Genomic DNA, 21,169 nt, shown 5'->3' with positions numbered 1-21,169 from the left:
ATTCACCGTGCAGAACCATGAAACGAAAGTGGTGATGGAGCTCAGCTTTGCCCATCATATTCGCCTGCAGAGTGCCCACCCCAGACTGGCTGCCTTTCTGCTGACCCTGGTGCTGGATTTATTCTAATATCTTCCAGTGTGACCAAGGACCCTCTCTACCATTCTTCCCAATTAACAGTTGATTCAAGGGCTGGAAGGGAACCCAACACCTGCAGTTCAGGGAGCTTCAAGCATCAGAGGAGCTCACCAGCTCCTACAAGGATGTGACTCCCTGTGAATAAGGCACAGGCGGGTAGATGCTCCAAGAATCTGGTGTATGTCTATGTGTGTGTGTGCGAGTGTATGTGTGCATACATGGTGTATGTGTGTGCATGTGTGTACATAATATATGAGTGTGTATGTGGTATGTGTGTGTGCATGGTACAGGTGTGCATGCATGTACATGGTATATAGATGGTATGTGTGTGCACATGGTGTGTATGTACATGGTATGTCTCTGTACATATGTGTGTTACATGTGTATGCAAGTGTGTATATGGTATATGTGTTCATGGTGTGTGTGCATGGTATTGTGTGTATATGCATATGCATATGAGTGTGCACATGTGTGTGTACATGGTGTATATGTACATAATATGTAGGTGGGGTCTTCCCAAAAGCCCTCACGGAGGCTTCTGTCTTCTCCACTTGTACCCTCCCAGCCACCATGCTACCCCTGCTCTGGCTCCAGCACTGCCCAGTTATCAGCCAGTCTGCAGGGTACCCAATGACCTCCCCCTCCCTTCTACCAGGTGCTCCTTGAATGCTCTCCATGACCATGGCTGTGCTGGTCCCTGCATGTTCACCCCTCCATCCTCTCCAGCCGAATTCCAGTCATTTTCCTCCCTTTAGGGTCCTCCTCATGCCCTGCTTCCTGCTGGAAGCCCTCCCTGATCACCAGCTCAGCTTATGTCCTGCAGAGTTTTGATCTCCCTGCCATGTTTATGTCCCTGCATGTGATAGATTAAACTCTGCCTGGGTGCTCCTCAGACTGCTGGCCTGTCTCATGCTCTCAGGTTATAGGGGTTTGCCTGTGATGTGCTGAGAACACAGACTTCACAAATGCATGGCCTTGAGTCACTTACTCGACATCTCTAAGACTCAACTTCATTGCTAAGAAAAAATGGGAAGAGCAGCATGCTTGAGGAGATGCTGTGAGATTGAGAAAACACATACAAAGTACTTAGCACTGGTTCTAAGTGGTTATTTAGTGACTAAGTGGTTATTATTAGTGCCTACTAAATAAATGGGAACTAATATGATAGCCACTCTCCTAAGTGGCTTTTCCCCCCTCAGTCACAAAAACCAATATTCCAATCATTTTAAGGGGCTGTGCCTACCAATTCCCCAGATAAATCATAAGGTGTATCGTATTCCACATCTACAAAACCAGCTCCCTTTACAAAAACTTTTACTATTCAAAGCTGTCACGCATTGCCACCAACAAGCACCTGACGCTCTCCTCACGGAACCTGAATCCAACCTCAGAACCTCCCTCAACAGAGTTAGCAAAGCAGCCACTACTGGCCAGTTGGCATAGAAAGAAGACAAAAAGCAGTTGCTGCAGCCCCGGCTCAGGCCAACCTATGTGCCAGAGCAAGCTGATGGGAAGAAAGGAAGGAAGTTTCCACTGTCCTGTCCACAGGTGCACAGCGGGGAAACAGCTCAGGGTTAAGGTGTTCCGAATGCCAAGAGGGGAGCCTGAGTCCCAGCCTGGCCACGGAGTCTTAGGCTTGAGCAGGAGTTCCTGGGTGCCTGTCCACTTTCCCCCCAAGTCATTCATGTCCCCTTTGGGGCACCCCACCAACTGGGAATAGGACCAGTAGCTGTTCCAGCTCCTAGCCTTTTGGTGGGCAATCCTTGGAAGTGACCACAACTGCCCACAATGGCAACCTCAAAATACCCCCTAATCCACAGGGGTTAAGTTCCAAGACCCCTGAACACTAGATGCCTGAACTCTTCGTATATGGTGAGTTTTTCCCCTAGATGTACACACAGACCTTTAACAGCTTTTCCATGGTAAGCAAGCACTTATTATGCACTGCGGCCCTAACTTTTACAGTGTGAGATGCGACAGCAAAGCTGGCATGAATTCCTTTGCCCTTCTTCACAATTTCACAGAGAGAAGGTTTATGCTCAGCACAGATCTTAGCCATCTCAGCATATGATTTCTTTCCTTTCCTTCGTAAGTCAACAACTTTCACCTTTTCACTTTCCGGCTCCTCTTTGGCGCATCTGCATTCCCAGCATCACTATTCTTGCACTTTGGGGCCAATATTCCAGGAGAACAAGGGCTACTTGAACCCAAGCACTGTGTGGTTAACAAGCAGGTAGCATGGGCAAGCTGGACAAAGGGCCAAGCCACATCCTGGGCAGGATACAGCAAGTTGGCATGAGATGTCCCCACACTATTGAGAAATAGCACGCAGTTTGAAATGAATTAACTGTTTCTTTCTTGAACTCTCCCTTGAATTTTTTGGAACCGAGGTTGACACTGAAGGATCCCGTCCCGAATAAGCACCCAACGTGCTTGCCCTTGGGTCAGCTTTTATGGATGCGATGCCATGCCCTGCAGCACTGGGCCCAATGGTGTGACCGGGGTGGTGGGGAACTCTCCTCTCTGGCCTCCACTGGACAAGAAGGTCCTGCATGGGGAGAGGTGGGTGGGGCCTGCCAGGGCCTCCATTGGAGTTCTGAGGTTGGGCCTGGGCCACATATATGAGTAGGGCTGCCTGGCTCACCGCCAGCACAACGGTGAGCTGGATCAGAGGACCCTTCGGGAAACAGCCTGAGGGCGGGAGGCTAAGGAAGGGTGCAAGGAGAGCAGGCTCCAGTTATAGTCCTGGGGACGAATGGACATCACCCCAGGTTGAGCTGCTAATGGTGAAATCATCTAGGAACCTTGGGCCCGGTCGGCAGAGGCAGAGGCAGCCTCCAGCCCGCTCACCGCTGCTTCTCTCTTTCCACAGGTGCTTGCCGAGGGTGGAGGGCCAGGCACCCTCCTGCTCAGCATCAGCAGAGGTGAAGGGAGACCTTTCTCACCCTCCTCCTGACTGCACCTGTCCCAATTCTCGTAGCAGCTGGGCGTATGCAGGCAGAGCCTCTAAGCCTTAGCCTTACAGAGGGCTCCGGCGGGAAAGACCACCACCCACATTCTCCAGCCCTCCCCAGCATTCACTGCCAGCCTCACAGCTGGCTGGTGCCGGTGCCAAGCAGAGATAGATGTGGAGGGAGGTGAGTAAGAGGACAGCTGGCTTCCTGGGCCCCTGCCTCCCCAGCCAGCCTGCAGGCTCCCCTGGGGCCCTGCAGGAGTCAGCACAGAGCAGGTGCTCCTGTGCAGACTGCAGCCCAGCACCTGCAGGCCACCCCCTCAATTTGCACAAAACGGAACCCATTTCCTCCCTAAAAAGGCTGCAGTCTCTCCTTTCTGATGCCCATCCCCAAAGGGCAGCCCTTCTCTCACCTCCACTCACCCCACGGGGAATTCCATATCGGCCATACCCTCCCTCTGGTATAGAACACTCCCCGAGGGGCCAGTGCTGTGGGATAGTAAACTAAGCCTCCTCCTGCAGTGCCAGCATCCCATGTGGGTGCCAGTCCATATCCCATCTGCTCCTCTTCTGATCCAGCTCTTTGCTATTGCCTGGGAAAGCAGTGGGAGATGGCCCAAGTGCTTGGGCTCTTGCACCTACATGGAAGACCTGGAAGAAGCTCCTGGTTCCTGGATTCGGATCTGCCCAGAATGAACCAGCAGATGGAAGACCTTTCTGTCTCTCCCTCTCTCTGTCTGTAACTCTGCCTCTCAAATAAATAAGTAAAAAATTTTAAATACATATGTATATCAAAATTTTAATTAAAGATAGGCTCTATATTTCTGATTTTAATTTTGCCCCAGGACACTGATCTTGACTTTATTTTAAATTTTGTTCATTATGGTAAGTTTACACCAAGTTTTTTGGTTTTTTTTTTTTTTTCAAAAATGGCATTAAGATGGTGTTCTGCTGTCAGGAAATATATATGTGATCTTACACCCTCATTCTCCAGCATGCAGCTCCTAAAACCGTGGGTACCTGGTCTGGCTGTTGCAGCCATTTGGGTAGTGAACCTGCAGATGGGAGACCTTTCTCTCTGTCTCTCCCTTTCTCTGTCTGTAACTCTACCTCAAAAGAAAGAAAGAAAGAAGGAAGCCAGTGCCGCGGCTCACTAGGCTAATCCTCCGCCTTGCGGTGCCGGCACACCAGGTTCTAGTCCCGGTTGGGGCGCCGGATTCTGTCCCAGTTGCCCCTCTTCCAGGCCAGCTCTCTGCTGTGGCCAAGCAGTGCAGTGGAGGATGGCCCAAGTGCTTGGGCCCTGCACCCCATGGGAGACCAGGATAAGTACCTGGCTCCTGCCATCGGATCAGCGCGAGGGTGAACCACTGGAGGGTGAACCAATGGCAAAGGAAGACCTTTCTCTCTGTCTCTCTCTCACTGTCCATCTGCCTGTCCAAAAAAAAAAAAAAAAAAAAAAAAAGGAAGGAAGGGGGCGGGAATTGTTTGCTAATGAGATGACTGGAGGCTGGGAGAGGAGCTACTTGGAGAATTAGGAAGGAAAATTAGGCAGGAATAAGTCAATGGGAAGATGTTCCTAATAATTTCTGCCTCTAGCCCTACATTGTATTTCCACCTGCCAATTCAACATACTTTTCCCATGACGCACCGGTGTCTCACCAGGACCATGAAGGAAGAGCCACCATCATGGCCATGTGGAAGGTAAGCTCCACGTGGAGGTGCTCATGTGCTCTGAACCCCGCCAAACCCCACTCTGCTTGTGTATTCAATGAAAGCACCACCCCATTGCCCGTAAAAGTGACTGTTACACGTAAGAATGCCCCCTTTGCTTTTTGGCTTCTGGTGGTTGCTTTTGGCTCCTTCTCTGGCCTCCCCGCTCCACGCTCCCTCCTCATAGGCAGCCCTCTGGCCCACTTATGATGGGTATCCCTCTGTGTGGGGCTGCCCACACTGCCTCTCTCTCTCTCTCTTTCTCTCTCTCTCTCTCTCTCTCTTAAATAAATCCTGCTCTCTCATGTGCGTCATATGTATGCCTCTGCTTTGAATTCTTATCTCTATGGAGGCAAGAATTTGGAGTAAAAAATTAAAACACATAGACTCAGTATAGCTTCCGGATGGGGGTTGGTCAGCAGGAAGACCAAGGCAGGAATGGAGGGCGGGGGAGGACCATCCTCACTCCTAGCCTCCAGGGAAAGGAGAGGGGTGGAAGGACAATGAAGTAATCATATCTATGTAATGAGGTCTCCATTAACACCCAAGAGAATAGAACTTCCAGATAGCTGAACAGGTGGAGGCTCCTGGCAGGTGTGGAACCCCTCTGTGGGAGCCCCTCTCCCCTCCCCTCAACCTCACCCTCAGCCTCTCTTCATCTGCAGCTCATCAGCATCCTTGGTCATAACCCCTATAACAAACAGACAAATGTGGACTCAGGCATTCCCCAACTTCTGTGAGTTGTTCTTGCAAATTAATTGAACCTGGCAGGTGACAGGGGTGTGGGAACCCCCATTTGTAGCTGTTGGGTCAGAGCACTGGTCAACCTGAGCCTTGCAGTTGGCATCTGTAGTAGGGGGACAGTCTTAGGGGTCTGACTCATCTCCATTCAACGAGAGGACATCCAGCTGGCATCATCTGGGGCTGAATCATTGAGTGGCAGAATCAGAGTGCGGAGGCAACTCCACGCACCTGCGCACAGCAGTGCGCTGCCATGCAACACTTTTTAAGTCTCTGTTTGGGACACCTGCGTCCCATTTTGGAGTGCCAGCTCAACTTTCAGTCCAGCTTCTTGCTAATGTGCCCTTTATGAAGACATCAAATGATGGCTCAGGTACTTGGGCCCCTGCCTCTCCTGTGGGAGACCCAGATTGGGTTTCCTAGCCCCTGGTTTTGACCTGGCCCAGCCTTGATTGTTGCAAGTATTTGAGGAGTGAAACAGCAGATGGGAGATCTCTCTCTCTCTCTCTCTCTCTCTCTCTCTCTCTCTCACCTTCTCTGTCTTACAAGTAAAGTAAAAATAAATGCTGAGTCTCTATATTGAATAGTTCATCTACTCCCCACCAGACAGGTTCCTGCTGAGAGTCTCACCTTACAAGAGGAATGACAAACCAACCTGAGAAAGATCAGACAGTCTTGGGGAAGAAGATCAGAGAGAGAGAGCAAGAGATACACAACAAGAGACAAAGGCAGAGAGAGAGAGAGAGAGAGAGAGAGAGAGAGAGAGAGGAGACAGATATTAAAGGAAACAGCAGGAACCTGGAATCCAAGACAGTGATTGTGGGAGTTTTTGCAAAGTCTCTCCACTCAGTGATGCGACCTTCGTCCCTGACTTGAAGGTGTCCCTTCATAGAGTTAATATTTATAACCTGCCAGAGACAGTAGCAGATGACAGTGCATAATGTAGTGACTTCTAAAAACAAATCACTGTTTGTCTTTGACTATCTAAGGAGCTGGGGACTGAAAGTACACATCCACGTACAAATGTACAAACACATTCGTACAAACGTACAAACACATTTCGTCCCCTGCAGATTGTGCGGCAGCCCTGCTCATCCACCCCCACATGATAACCCGTGAAAGCAAAGGTTAAGGTGTAGAGGAAGCTGGCCCTACACATGCAGAGGGACCAGATGCCCTAGTTTGCTCAGCAGAGTCCCAGCTGGCACCTGCTATTTCTGCATAATGAGTAGTATTCCGTTATTTCTCCCCAAACTGGCCCAATTTGGGTAGCAACCTGTGTGAGCAATGTATCCATACAGGACAGCTGAATGAGCTCTTTGAGACTCAAAGCAACCCTCCAGGGGCAGGCAGAACAGATAAGATGGTCTCTGTTTTATAGATGAAGAAGCTGAGGGCCAAGGAGGTTATGACCCTACCCAAAGTCACAGAAGTATGCCTTGAAAGGACCAGGATTTAAAGCTTGATCTACAAGGCCATGCACCTGCTACCCAGCTTTGAGGAATAATGTAAAACCAGTAAACTTCCAAACCAGGTCGCGCTGTCACCCATGTCAAGTCACAAATCCACCCCAGGGCACCAATGGCACATACAGCCTCTGGGGTTTGCCAGCCAGCAGAAGGAGGCGAATGGCAGCCAGATGAACTGCTGTAGTTTGTCACAACTCAAGGCTCCCGTTAATGGTGTGCCTCTATTTTCCAGGGGAGGTATGTTTGTGATAAGCAACCAGCAAAGACTCCTTGCTGCACTTGGAATAGGATTTGGCTCCCAAACCCGTGCAATTAACTCCGAGGTCATAAATTGATGGCGCTGAGGATGGAGACTTACTCCAATGACGGTGTCTATGAGGTGGGCCAATGAGAGGTCCCTCAGTCGCTGCAGGAGTGGATTGATGAGAGTTGCTTATAACAGCCAGAGTCAGGCCCAGCCTGTCTCTGATTCTGGCTCATTTGGGGCCCTTCTTCTGCCATGTTCTGCTGCTGCCAATCCTCTAACTTCACCAGACAGATACCCAGCCACTGGGGCCACCCAATCTTGCACTTGAACCTCCAGAACCATGGGCTGAAGTAAACCTTTTCTCTTTTATGATGTTGTAACCAAGAGCATAGGATGGAGGCAAAGGTGGGGGTGGGGCACAGGAACAGGGGCAGAGACCCTGACATGGCTCACTCATCAGAGGATGTTCCAGGAAAGCTTATCTTGAGACACTGTACTCAGAGGAGGCCAGACCGCCATGGACGAAGAAAGCTGCAAAAAACAGCTGCAATTGGACCTTCTCACACACCGTGTGTGAAGGTGTGTGTGTGTGAGGCTTGAACAGGAGGGACCCTCCTACAGCCTGGACATACCTCACCAGCAGGAAGGGCCCTCCTAGCCCCCTTTGCGACGTCCTGGACACACGCCTGCCCATGCTATTAAAGCCCTGGCAGATGGCTTCGCATGCAGGCAGGCTCCTTCAGGGAGCTGCACCTTCCCACTGTCTCTCTTACTTGTCACAACAAAGCTTTCCTCTGGGCAGCTCCCACTTCCGGCCGATTATTTGGAGACACCCCAAGGGAACAGATCCCTTGTGTCTGCCAACGGTATTAGGGTCTCTTGGGTATTTCATTGAAGTAAAGAAAAACTGACTAGTCTTTCAGTGAGTTCTGTGCTTAAAACAAACAAACAAAAATCCCCTTCTTGGCCTACCCTATTTTCCTCTGTTGCACTAGAAGCAGAGCAAAGAATGGAACCAGATCATGCAGGAGAGGTGAGGGAAGGTTGGCTCTGTTGAGGACTGTGACTTTAATCCCATCAGCGATGTCAGCTGTTGAAAGACAGTGAGCACATGGGTAACACAACAAGATCTGAGTCTGCAAGACTGCGGGGGATTGAAGTGAGGCAGGAGCCTACTCTGGCGACACCGGTGAAACGGCCCAGACTTTGGAGCTGGAGGAGGAACAGGTCAAAATGTCTTTCTGACCCTGCATGAAAAATGATACTTTCATGGAAGGAGCTTTGGCGAGGCCTCAATGCATGCATGTGGGCCAGATCTCAGAGGCCTTTAAGAAATTCATAGTAGAGATGGAGATTGTGGTGCAGAAGGTTAAGCTGTTTGAAATACCCACATCCCATACGGGAGTCCTGGCTGCTCTGCTTCCAATCCAGCTTCCTGCTGATGCACCTGGGAGAGCAGTGGAAGATGATGCAAGTACATGGGCCCCTGCCACCCTCGTGGGAGACCCAGATGGAGTTTCTGGTTCTTGGCTTTGTCTTGGCCCAGCCGTGGTTGTTGCAGTCAATTTGGGGAGTGAACCAACTGATGAAAGATCTCTCTCTTTCTCTCTCCCTGTGTGTGTGTGTGTGTGTGCTTGTCTATCACTCTGCCTTTCAAATAAATGTTTAAAAAGGAAAGTATTATTCTTAAAAAAAATGGTAGCAGCCATATAAGCAGCTGAATATTCAAGTTTAAAGTCCACAGGAGTGGTCTGGGCAAGAGAGCTAAAGAGAAAGAAGTATTTGCAAAATCAACTCTTCAGGTACAGTCTGGGCTATATTGCCCACCATCTCACTGCTCCCCTAGCAGTTCAGACCCCTCTCCCCCCCCCAGTAAATCCCCAGTTGGGAAGTCTTCAGTGGGCCTTTGTTTGCAAAGCAACCCCAGCAGAGCATGGGGATGCTTTGCAGGCGAAGGGTGGGGATACTTTGCAGATGCTACTCTTCTGGCCTCTCTCCCTAATGGAATCAGCGATCCTGAAAGGAGATGCCCAGTGCTGCCAGACCCGGTCCGCAGCAAGGAAAGGAATGTGCATATTGCAACTCTTGGTCTTGGGTTTGCTTCAAAGGGATTTTTCCACTTGCATTTCCAAAGAGGATGTGTCTGCTTACCTGCAGAGGTTATGAGCTCTGCACCCAGGGACATAGGGGTGCCGGGTGCCCAAAGACACTGGCTCCCCAAAAAAAATCCACTGAGAGTTGACCTGCTAATGGTGAAAACTACAATTCACAGGAAGTAGTGTAGGTAAAAGCTTAAGCCTTACTTGGAACAATAAAACTAAACAGTATAGAAATAACTTTCCCTTTCTCTTATGTGAAATAAAACTTAGTTTGTAATCATAATGATCTCTTTTGGAATTTTTCTCACTTTTTATTCTAAAAGCTTCAGCAGAGAAGAAAAGGAAATGCTACATGACCATCTATGTTTTCATTACTTTGATTTTGTAATCATTAACTTTTTTATATTTATGTTTTTGGCTAAAATTTTTTTAAATATATATGTTATATATATTTAAAAAGAGCCCAAGAGCCCAAGCACTTGGACCATCTTCCACTGCTTTCCCAGGCACATTAGCAGGGAGGTGGATCAGAAGTGGAGCAACTGGGACTTGAATGAGCATCCATATGGAATATTCGCACTGCAGGCAGCATCTTGACCTGCTACACCACAGCGGTGGCCCCAGCTAAAAATATTTTTTATAACTTTCCAGTGTGAATCTTTTGTTTTTGAAAAGATTCATTTATTTTGTGCTCTCTTCAGCAGCACATATACTAAAAAAGATTCATTTATTTATTTGAAAGCCAGTTGCAGAGACAAAGGGAAAGAAAGATCTTCCACCTGTTGGTTCATTCCCCCAAATGGCCACAAATAGGCTAGGCTGGACCAGGCTGAAGCCAGGAGTTTGAAGCTTCTTCCAGGTCTCCCACTGGAGTGCAGGGGCTCAAATACTTGGGCCATCTTTCACTGCTTTCCCAGGTGCATTAGCAGGGAGCTGGATTGAAAGTGAAGCAGCCAGGACTCCAACCAGCACCCATATGGGATGCTGGCAATGCAGACAGTGGCTTAACCTGCTACGCCACAGCACTGGCCCCAGCTAAAATATTTTTAAATAAGTTACAAGATATGACTTTTCAAAGTGAATATTTGGGTTTTCTTAAAGATCCATTTATTTATTTGAAATCCAGTTACAGAGACACAGAGAGAGGATCTTCCATCTGCTGTTCACTCCCCAAATGACTAGCCAGGCTGGTCCAGGCTGAAGCCAAGAGCCTTGAACTCCACTTGGGGTCTCCAACATTGGTGGCAAGTGCCCAAGCACTCGTACCATCTTCTGCTGCTTTCCCAGGTGCATTAGCAGGGAGCTGGATCAGAAGTGGAGCAGGCGGGACTCGAACCTGCATTCCTGTGGGATGCCGGTATTGCAGCTGGAGGCTTAACCTCTGCACCACAATGCCAGCCTCTTGGTGTCAATCTTTTAAAAATGACATTCACCTATAGCAAGATTCAAGAACAGAGATGAGACACCAAGGCCAGGAAACAGCCCCATCTCCCATTTATGGTTACACGTATTTTTGACTGGCTATTCTAATGTTACATGGTGGCTAAAGGAATTGGTACAATACTGCACATGGGCACATATTCACAGATTATGTTTCTTTCACACATATGTTGAGCTGTACCCTGTCTAGCAAGGGTTAACATTAGCACTGGGTACTAACAAGGAGACACCCAAGCAGATGCTAACTTCACAGGCAGGAAGATAATAATTACATTTCATGCCCAGGACAAGCTTTCTTTTTTTCTTTTTGCCCTTGGGAAGGCATCTACCACAACTTTAGTCATGTTAGAAACAAGTTTAATTGAAGCCAGCAATGTGGTGTAATAGGCTAAGCCTCCAACCCAGTGCCGGCATCCCATATGAACACCAGTGCATGTCTTGGCTGCTCCACTTCTGATCCAACTCCTTGTGCATGGCCTTAGAAAGCAGTGGAAGATGGCCCAGGTGCTTGGTCTCCTGCCCCCCATTTCAGAGACCTGGATAAAGCTCCTGGCTCCTGGCTCCTGGCTCCTGGCTCCTGGCTCCTGGCTCCTGGCTCAGGATCAGTCCTGCTCCAGCCGTTACAGCCATCTGGGAAGTGAACCAGCAGATGGAAGACCTTTCTCTCTGTCTCTCCCTCTCTGTGTCTGTGACTCTGCCTCTCAAGTAAATAAAATCTTCTTTTTTGAAAAAAGAAATAAGGTTAATTAAAAGACAAAGACCTCTACCACGCACCTATATAAACATGAAGCTACTTTGCACATCTAAGAAAATCAACCAAAATTCCCTAAAGTCACCAAATACTCAGGTGTTAGCAGAGACAAGGGGTGCATTTGCCTTGGGTGTCACCAGGTAATGAGCTTCTGGCAGAAGCTGCTCAGAGGAAAGCTTTATTTGCTGATGACAAGCGAAGGAGACAGCAGGAAGGTAGAATTCCCTAAGAAAGTGTCTCCCTGAAAAGCAGCTTGTCAGGACTTTTACAGCAAAGGTTAGGGAAGTGTGCAGGATGTAGAAGAGGGGAAGCAGGGGGCCCTTCCTGCTGGCAGCACATAGCTCCACATAGCACACGGTCAGATTCTGACTCAATGGAGTTTCTTGGCGCTTTCACTACTATTTTATTTGTGGTGCTCCAGCCCACACTCCAAGCACAACCTGGCAAGAAGCTTTCCCCAGGAAGCCTCTGGAAAATAAGATCTAGGAAATCACTGTTTCAGATCCTCTGCCCCTGTTCCTGTACCTCCTTTTCTTTTTTTTTTTCTAGATCTTACAATCGGGTTCATAAAACAACATTTACATTTTCCCCCAATTATCCCCTAAGCTGTCAAAGATCCAAGCGAGAGTCACTCATGGCAGGTGGCTGCTGATTCCTAGGTCTCCTTAATCTAAATATCAAATTGCTCAATGCAGCACACACTGGATTCATGTAGCTGCTATAGAACCAAAAAAAAAAATAAAAATACAAACCCTAAGTGGGTTCACCCAATGCACAGCAAATCAGTCACTGGCACTGGGCAGTAGCCAACACACAGAGCAAGCAGTGGGGTAGCTATCGCTTGGTTCCCAAACTCTGCGAAAGATAAAGGTTGTGGATAAGAAGTGTGTGATCTGCTTGTGTGCAGGACTCATGGCCTGCATTTGATTGGTCAGTGATAGTTGTGTTTTTCTGAAGATGTGGTGATGGTAAAATGGTCCCTGGTTGACCTAGAGCCTATGGGGAGATTGGTTATTACTTCATGTGATCAGAGCCTGTGAGTCTATAAAGTGTCTCAAAAATAGACTAGCATTAGGGTGTTAACTGCAGAGGTGATTGCTGGATTCTGATTCTGGAAACCTGGGGCCTTGTGAGTCCATCCTGACCCTTGCACTGGGCCTTGTCTTAATTTAGTAAGTTCATCTTTAGTAAAGAGTTGTTTTGTAATCATCACAATGAAGGCAGAGGAAATTGCAAGCTAAGTAGAGAAATTGGAAGCTGATAAAATCTACAGCCAAGGCATTGAAACATTAGCAGTAGAGTCTTGGTTTCACGGCTGTCTCAAGTAATTGAAAATAAACAATGCTGCAAATGTGGTGCTTAATAGTGGCACCACAATGATGGGACATTTCCATCATCACAGAAAATTCTGAACTAGAATATTCTTCATATTCTAAAACCCCCACCCTGGCTTCTTTCTATATTGCACATTGACCTACTGAAGCAAACGGGCCAGTTGGGTGGAATGCCACTGCCTTCTGGATTTGTTGATTCTTGCTTTCTGGTGCCATTGAGTTTGTTGCTCTAACCCTTGTATTTCCCATAAATTCTAACTCCAAGTCACAGCTCAAGCCTTGATTAAGTTTAACTCTTAGTACAATCAGGGAGAGAACCGAGTGTTGGTTGGGGAAAGGAGGATATGATTTTTCCCACAAAGTCCATGCAGACAGTCCTGGGCATGACCAAGACTCTGGACTTCCCACTCAACTTGTCCAATACAATTGGTAGGGAGTCCAGGGGCCCCTGGAGAAGAAAGAAAAAACACATGACATAACTCTCCAGAAGCCCTGAGGGAGGGGTAGGTGAGAAATGGGGGGAACATATACAATACAATCTTCAAATGTTGTTGAGTTTGCCCAAAGGGCCAGATTGAGAATTCTGCAAACTTCAGTGCAAAACAGACTACCCCATTTTCACTTACCTGATTAGTTCATGCAGTGTGCCTCGTTAGCATGCACATTGACCAATAAGGAAGAACTTCCTGCTTTAGAAATACGTAAAGGCCAGCGCCGCGGCTCACTAGGCTAATCCTCCACCTAGGGGCGCCGGCACACCAGGTTCTAGTCCTGGTCGGGGCGCCGGATTCTGTCCCGCTTGCCCCTCTTCCAGGCCAGCTCTCTGCTGTGGCCAGGGAGTGCCATGGATGATGGCCCAAGTGCTTGGGCCCTGCACCCCATGGGAGACCAGGATAAGTATCTGGCTCCTGCCTTCGGATCAGCGCGGTGCGCCAGCTGCAGCGCGCCGGCCACGGCAGCCATTGGAGGGTGAACCAACGGCAAAGGAAGACCTTTCTCTCTGTCTCTCTCTCACTGTCCACTCTGCCTGTCCAAAAAAAAAAAAAAAAGAAAGAAAAAGAAAAAGAAAAAAAAGAAAAAGAAAAGAAAGAAAAATAAAAGAAATACATAAAAGTCTGATCCAAACAGTTCAGAGGGAGCAGCCCAGGGCAGGTAGCCCTCTGGAACAGCCAGCCCTTTGGAGCAGGCCCTCCTGGCTGCAGAAGTTCAGCCCCGACTGAGCCAGCAGAGGAGAGAGGCAGCAACCCAGGAGATGGCAGCACTCCTCCACTGAACTGGCAGGGAAGAGAAGCTGCAACCCAGAAAACAGAGCACTGGATAAACTCAGCGGAGAGGAAAGAGCTGTAACACAGAGAGCTATGCTGCTCCTGACAAATCCTCCAAAGGAACTGCCACATTTCTCAAGTTGTAAAGCAAACCTGAGTGACTGAGCCACGGACTCCTCCTGCCATTATTCCTGTGGCAACAACACCAGAATTCCCACAACATATTTGGGAGCTTGTCTGGGATGGCTGGATTGGTGAGTGAAAGCAAGTTAGACAGTTGCTAATCCCTGCCTCCTGATTGGTTGTGATTCTGGCCTTCTGATTGGTTAAATCTAACTTTTCAGAGAGGAGCCAATCAGAGAGAGTCATTTTGTGTATAAAAGAGCAACTTTTTGGCAACTCGTCCCTAGGAGCCCCCTCCTGACTGCTGCAGCAGGAGGTTTCTCACTTTCAACAAATCACACTTTGCTCACTGTCGCTGTCCACATGGAAATTCTTCAGTGTGAGACAAAAACTGAGATGCTGTGGGACACCTTCAATGCTGTCCCAAAATAGCATGGTGCCATGACTTGGATTTGACTTGGATCAGCATTAAATTGCCACGCTGGACAGGTAAGAAAGTGGACTCTGGTTTTTGAAAAGCCTCACTGTCCTCCATAGCAACACTCTCTCAACACTAGGTCCCTGCCAACTGGTTAAAAGCAGTTAGCATGGCTGCCAGTGTTAAGACTCAGTGCTCAGGCTTGCTGACCAGGGATGAATCAATCTCCCAAAGCCTAGACTCTGTTCTGATTCACCTCTTTCTTGCATGGATCAGCCCTTCGTGAGAGACTCAGAGAAGGCTTTGAGACAACTGATGGATCCCGACTGGGGCTCCAACTCAGTGTTTCCCAAAAGTCTCTTGGCTGGATCTCAGACTTCAACAACCCACCAGGGTATAGGGCTTGGAAGCACATTTTCTGCAGACAGTGGCACCATTGACACCAGGCACAATCTGGAGCGAGGTCACAGGATCCATTCCCCAAGGACTCCCTTCTTTACTTCAGTCCCAGTGCCAGTGACCTGCTCTTTCAGGGAGCTCACAAGCTGCAACAACAGAGACTCTGCCCCTTCTATTTCTCATCTTGGCTCCAGAAATGTTGGTCCAGCCCAACTCAGTTTCCTCTGGTGGGGAACAGCCCGTTGCATGAGACTGGGAGGAGGTTTTGGAGAAACTGTCAAATTCAGGCTGGGGCAACAGTTTGGTGTTTCTCAGAGGCTCCTTGACTGAACCCCAGACTCCAAGAGCCCATCAGAGCTCCAGGCTGAGAATTGCAGCCTGTTCTTCTTTCCACAGAGATCAAGCTGTCCATGAGAATTGGCATGGTCTAGGGCAAGGCCAGGGGCTCCATGTCCCAGGGCCACAGTGACTGCTTACTTTACCCCAGCTTCTGACAAGGTCTTTCCTTTTCTGCCTGCCTCACTGCACTGCGGCCTATGAATGCTCTCTTTGTCCCACCAGCTTTCCCCATTTCCTGTGAATTTGAATTCCTGGTTCCACTAGTTGGCATCTCCTGAAACATGCAGTAGATTTGGGTCAGATTTTAGGTATTCCCTGTGCAGACTTGGGCAGTCTTTCTGTCTAATCACTACTTGGATCCCCTGATGACCTGGACTTGTGAAGGCAGACCCTCCAACATGTTCTCTGGTATTCTCCTCCTTCCTTTGCTGGTCTTTCCCTCTTTTTCAGTCCACAGCCATAAGGTCCTTTCTGGGGAGAATTTTTATTCCCCCATCATGCTCCTTTATCCCTTCACCTGCTTAGTCACCAACCCAAGTGGTGGCCAAGACTGGTGCCCTCCCTCCAAACTCTAGCTCAAAACACCTTGGTTAAGACTGTTGCCATGAGAGCTTACTTTCAAATGCAGATTTATAAGACATGGCTCAAGATTAGGAGGTGTAGAACAACCGCTTCTTTTCATATAAGGGGACAAGGGCCATGGGTATTGGGAACTAATCACTCCCAGTCTATGCTAGTCTGGCAAATATATCGTCAGAGAGGGGTCTCAAACTCAGGTGAGGTACACACTGAGGGATGCTTCTGTTTTTATATTCTCATTCCAGATGGAAAACAAACCGTTAACAGCAGGCACTCCCTTGGGGTTCATCCTCAGACAACAGGGTTCTTTGACTCTCCAGAACTTAAAGAAAAATGCCTGATCTTTTTCTGTACCACTGCCTGGCCTGGCTACAAGCTAGGGGAGGGACAAAGCTAGCCTCTGGAGCTCAGCATTGGTGGTCCTGAGCAGTGTTCTGGGAGCTCACACTTGGACATCAGCCGTGCATGTCTAGTTCTTTCTTGGTCCCTGTGGATGACCACAAGGGACAGCAGCACTAACCACAAGGTGTGGCAATCAAGGGTTCTTTTTGTTCCAATTGTCAGGTTCCAGACTTGGACCTACCAGATTGCAGAGGTGGCTAAGTGGGAGTCCTCTTTAATGCCTCTTGGGTGATTGGAAGTAAAGGCAATTGCAGGGGGAGGGTGGAGGTTGTTTGTGTGATGCGGCTTTTCACAGCTGGGTTGGCTGTGTCCTACCAGATACGATGGTAACAAGCCTGAATATATTTTCTTGATCCCAGAAGTTCAACACTATGAATGGTGGTTGCAACTGGCAGGATGATTTGTTAGAGCACAATTTATGTGTCTCAAATGGATGAGAGGTTAGTACAATATTAGGATGAGCTGACTTTGAATGGGGTTTCCTTCCTGGTACTTTGAGACCTACAAGATACAGCTAGAGAGTTTACTGCTGTGGAAAGTGAAGACTGCTTGGGTTGAGTGGAGAGAGAAGGGTAAGGCTCATGGCTTTCCACTTGGGTTCACTGTTGTGACACTGTCCCCAGGTGGCTGGGGGAGCTTCCTATTTTCTTTAACCATCACTAGGGGCCATGGCTCTTGCAGGATGACCTTCAAGTCTTTATGAATTCTTCCATTTGGCTAGCACTGGCTCTTGGGGCCACCACTCTGTTGGAAGTATTGAACTGTTGACTCCATTCAATATTGATTTTTGTTGCAGATCATACAAAGGAGGGTGCTTTGGAGTATTTGGGTCCACATTCTATTTAGGAGCTGTATATTCTCTTTTTATAAGTTGTCCAAGTCCAAGCCTATGGTGGCTGCCATCTGTGTCACTGGAGCTTCACTGATAGCTTTAAGATCAACGGACTGGATGGTGCTTTAGACAGGAGACACAAAAACTTTGTTGTGGATGATATTCTCCTAGGTGCCCCCACTGAGGCGATACCACAAGAAGGTAGTAAGACTTTTCAGCTTCTTAGAGGAGAGGGACTGCAAAGCCCCAAAGTCCAATGCCCAACTCTGATAGCCCTCAGTAAGGCAGAGCTACCTCACTGCACACCAGCTGTGCCTCCTCCGAGACCTTAATTTGACTCTGAGTGTATTTGTGTTATATTCAACCATCAGGGCAGGACGGGGCAGTAAGAGACCTAAGGGCTAGCAGATGCTCCCTGAGTAGCGAGGAGTGCTTTGGGGACACAAGGTTTGTGCCTGAGGAACCAGCAGTGACACATTCCTCTCATGGCAACTTCGGCTGCTTCATGCATGCTCCTAATTGTGGGGTCTCAGACGTTTTCTTGAAGATTTATTTATTTGGAAGGCAGTGAGACAGAGAGAGGGAATACTTCCACCTACTGGTTCACTCGCTGAATGGCCACAACAGCCAGCGCAGGGCCAAGCCAAAGTCCCATGCATGTCTCTCACAAAAGTGGCAGGGGCTCAAGCACTTGTGCCATCTTCTGCTGCTGCCTTCCCAGGAACATTAGCAGGGAGCTGGATAAGGAGTAGGGCTCAGAACTGGCGCTCTGATATGCAATGCTGGCATCTTAAGTGGCTGCTTAACCTACTGCACCACAATACCACCCCAGATCTTTTTTAAATATCTCTTTTAAGGAGCTCTAGTGAACAAAATTCAACCTCCAAAAAATAAAACATTGTGGGGCCGATGCTGCAGCATAGCAGATAAAGCTGCTACCTGCAGTGTCGGCATCCCATATGGGCGCCAGTTCAAGTCCCAGACACTCCATTTCTGATCTAGTTCTCTGCTATGGCCTGAAAAAGCAGTAGAAGATGGCCCAAGTCATTGGAACCCTGCACCCAAGTGGGAGACCTGGAAGAAGCTCTTGACTCCTGGCTTCAGATTGGTGCAACTCCGGCTGCTGCAGCCAATTGGGGAGTGAAGCAGTGGATGGAAGACCTCTCTCCCTCTCTCTCTCTCTTCCTCTCTCTCTTTCTGCGCCCCTCCTTCTCTCTCTGTGTAGTTTTCAAATAAATAAATCTTTTTAAATAATTTAAAAACCATTGAGAAATTTTTATTATTTGAATTATTCACTTTGAAAATTATTAAAATGCCTCAAATAATGGAAATCATAAGAAAAAAGTCATAGCCGGCGCCGTGGCTCAATAGGCTAATCCTCCACCTTGCGGCGCCGGCACACCGGGTTCTAGTCCCGGTTGGGGCGCCGGATTCTGTCCCGGTTGCCCCTCTTCCAGGCCAGCTCTCTGCTATGGCCAGGGAGTGCAGTGGAGGATGGCCCAGGTGCTTGGGCCCTGCACCCCATGGGAGACCAGGAAAAAGCACCTGGCTCCTGGCTCCTGCCAGGATCAGCGCGGTGCGCCGGCTGCAGCGGCGGCCATTGGAGGGTGGACCAACGGCAAAGGAAGACCTTTCTCTCTGTCTCTCTCTCTCACTGTCCACTCTGCCTGTCCAAAAAAAAAAAAAAAAAAAGAAAAAGAAAAAAGTCACTATGAAGGTTAAAACTGGTACAGGGCACTGACTGATTAAATAAACTCTTTCAACTACACAATGGAAGACTCAGCAGCTATAATCAGGAATGAGCAGTATCTGTAATTATTGATATGGAGAAAAAAATAAATAAGTAAAAGAAACAAACAAGCAGAAACATGCCTTTTAAAGATTTATTTATTTATTTGAGAGGCAGAGTTACAGAGAGAGGGAAAGGCGGAGAGAGAGAGGTCTTCCATCTGCTGGTTCACTCCCCAAATGGCTCCAAAGGCCAGAGCTGGGCTGATCTGAAGCCAGGAGCCAGGAGCTTCCTCCAGGTCCCCCGATGCAGGTGCAGGGGCCCAAGCACTTGGACCATCCTCCACTGTTTTCCCAGCCCATTAGCAGGGAGCTGAATAGGAAGTGGAGCAGCGGGGACCCAAACTGGATATGGGATGCCAGCACTGCCAGCAGAGGCTTAACCTACTATGCCACACCATAAACATGCTTTTAACATGGTGCCTTGGGGCCGGTGCTGTGGCGTGGGGGGTAAGGCTGCCGCCTGCAGTGCTGGCATCCCATATGGGCCATAGTTATCTATTGAAAGAAAAAAAGAAACAGAGAGAAAGGGAAGTGAAGAGATAAAAGAAAGGCTGGTGGGGCTGCAGGAGAAGATGGCGGTCTCCACAGGAGTTAAATTTTCGCTTGTTGGAAGAACTTGAAGAAGGACAAAAAGGAGTAGGCGATGGTACGGTTAGCTGGGGCCTTGAAGATGATGAAGATATGACACTTACAAGGTGGACAGGCATGATTATTGGGCCACCAAGGACAAATTATGAGAACAGAATATATAGCCTGAAAGTAGAATGTGGACCTAAATACCCAGAAGCTCCTCCATCAGTTAGATTTGTAACAAAAATTAATATGAATGGGATAAATAATTCCAGTGGAATGGTGGATGCACGGAGCATACCAGTATTAGCAAAATGGCAAAATTCATGTAGCATTAAAGTTGTACTTCAAGAGCTAAGACGTCTAATGATGTCCAAAGAAAATATGAAGCTTCCACAGCCACCAGAAGGACAAACATACAACAATTAATTTTAATGGATCTCAAACTTGTCTTAAATCAACAACCTTCTACTCATATTAATGTCTTGATTAAATATCACAATGCAGAATACCCACACATTCAGTAAAGAATTCCAGCTGGTATATGTGACCCGGACATTTGTAATATATTTAATATATGTACACCCATTATGTTTTCAGGTAACGGGAGGAAAAATGCAGCACAATTTTTCTTTCTCTTGTTGAGGCACTGTCATTTAAACATAAACCTGGAGAGCTCCAAGTAGGATTCGGGTTTACAAGACGCAAGCGTGGCGAGACGTGTGAGATGGCAGTGGAAACGTGTGTTTCTGAAAAGTAAAAATCCCAAGAAGGACAAACAGAAATGGCATGCTTTATCCATCTTGCTTAGTGAAAGAGCTGCAGTTGAAATTGTTTAAATTAAATTGTCACAAATTGTGTTAAATTTTAAAGCGGTGTGGGTGCTGACTACTAGTAGTATAAAAATATGTTCAGGATTGTTTTGATACCTGTATTTATAATAAAAAAATGTTGGGGGGTCGATGAATTTCTGTTAAAAGCTGTTCCTGTGTGTTACATGTAACAGACATGGTAAATATTTGTTTACATTCTTTGTTTAACAAACCATGCATTTAAGTTCAAGTGAAGTCAACAAAAAAAGAAAATAGGTGTATGGATATGTGATTTTGAGATTAAAGTTAGTCATAAAATGTAAATAAAATGTGGAAAGTGTCCTCGGGGGAAAAAAAAAAAAAAGAAAGGCTGGTGCTGTGCCCTAATACACTAAGCCTCTGCCTATAGCTCGGCGTCCCGTCCATGTCTCAGCAGCGCCTCTTCCAATCCAACTCTCTGCTATGGCCTGGGAAAGCAGTGGAAGATGGCCCAAGTCCTTGGGCCCCTGCTCCTGCTTGGGAGACCCAGAAGAAGCTCCTGGCTCCTGGTTTCGGATCGGCCCTGTTCTAGCCATTGCAGCCATTCAGGGAGTGAACTAGCAGATGGAAGACCTTTCTCTCTGTCTCTCCCTCTCTCTGTCACTCTACCTCTCAAATAAATAAATTCAGTCACACGCACACACATACACAGACACACACAGTTCCTTAAAATTTGGAAATAATTGGAAACAAAATGAGCCTAATAGCACATAGAGTATA

General features: G+C 47.8%; 1 pseudogene across 1 annotated transcript; it reads left to right on the top strand.

The window, feature by feature from the left end:
* The first annotated feature begins 19,609 nt into the window (after window positions 1-19,609).
* Window positions 19,610-20,778, top strand: LOC100339144 (ubiquitin-conjugating enzyme E2 variant 2 pseudogene; annotated as a pseudogene). Its single transcript, XR_016230898.1, has one exon. The product of XR_016230898.1 is annotated as a ubiquitin-conjugating enzyme E2 variant 2 pseudogene (transcript).
* The last annotated feature ends 391 nt before the right edge of the window (window positions 20,779-21,169 follow it).

Source organism: Oryctolagus cuniculus, chromosome 3, assembly GCF_051225735.1.
Source record: "Oryctolagus cuniculus isolate XC-2025 breed Fujian yellow rabbit chromosome 3, ASM5122573v1, whole genome shotgun sequence".
Taxonomy (NCBI): domain Eukaryota; kingdom Metazoa; phylum Chordata; class Mammalia; order Lagomorpha; family Leporidae; genus Oryctolagus; species Oryctolagus cuniculus.
The sequence above is the reverse complement of the archived record's forward strand: the minus strand, read 5'-3'. Positions and strand labels throughout refer to the sequence as shown.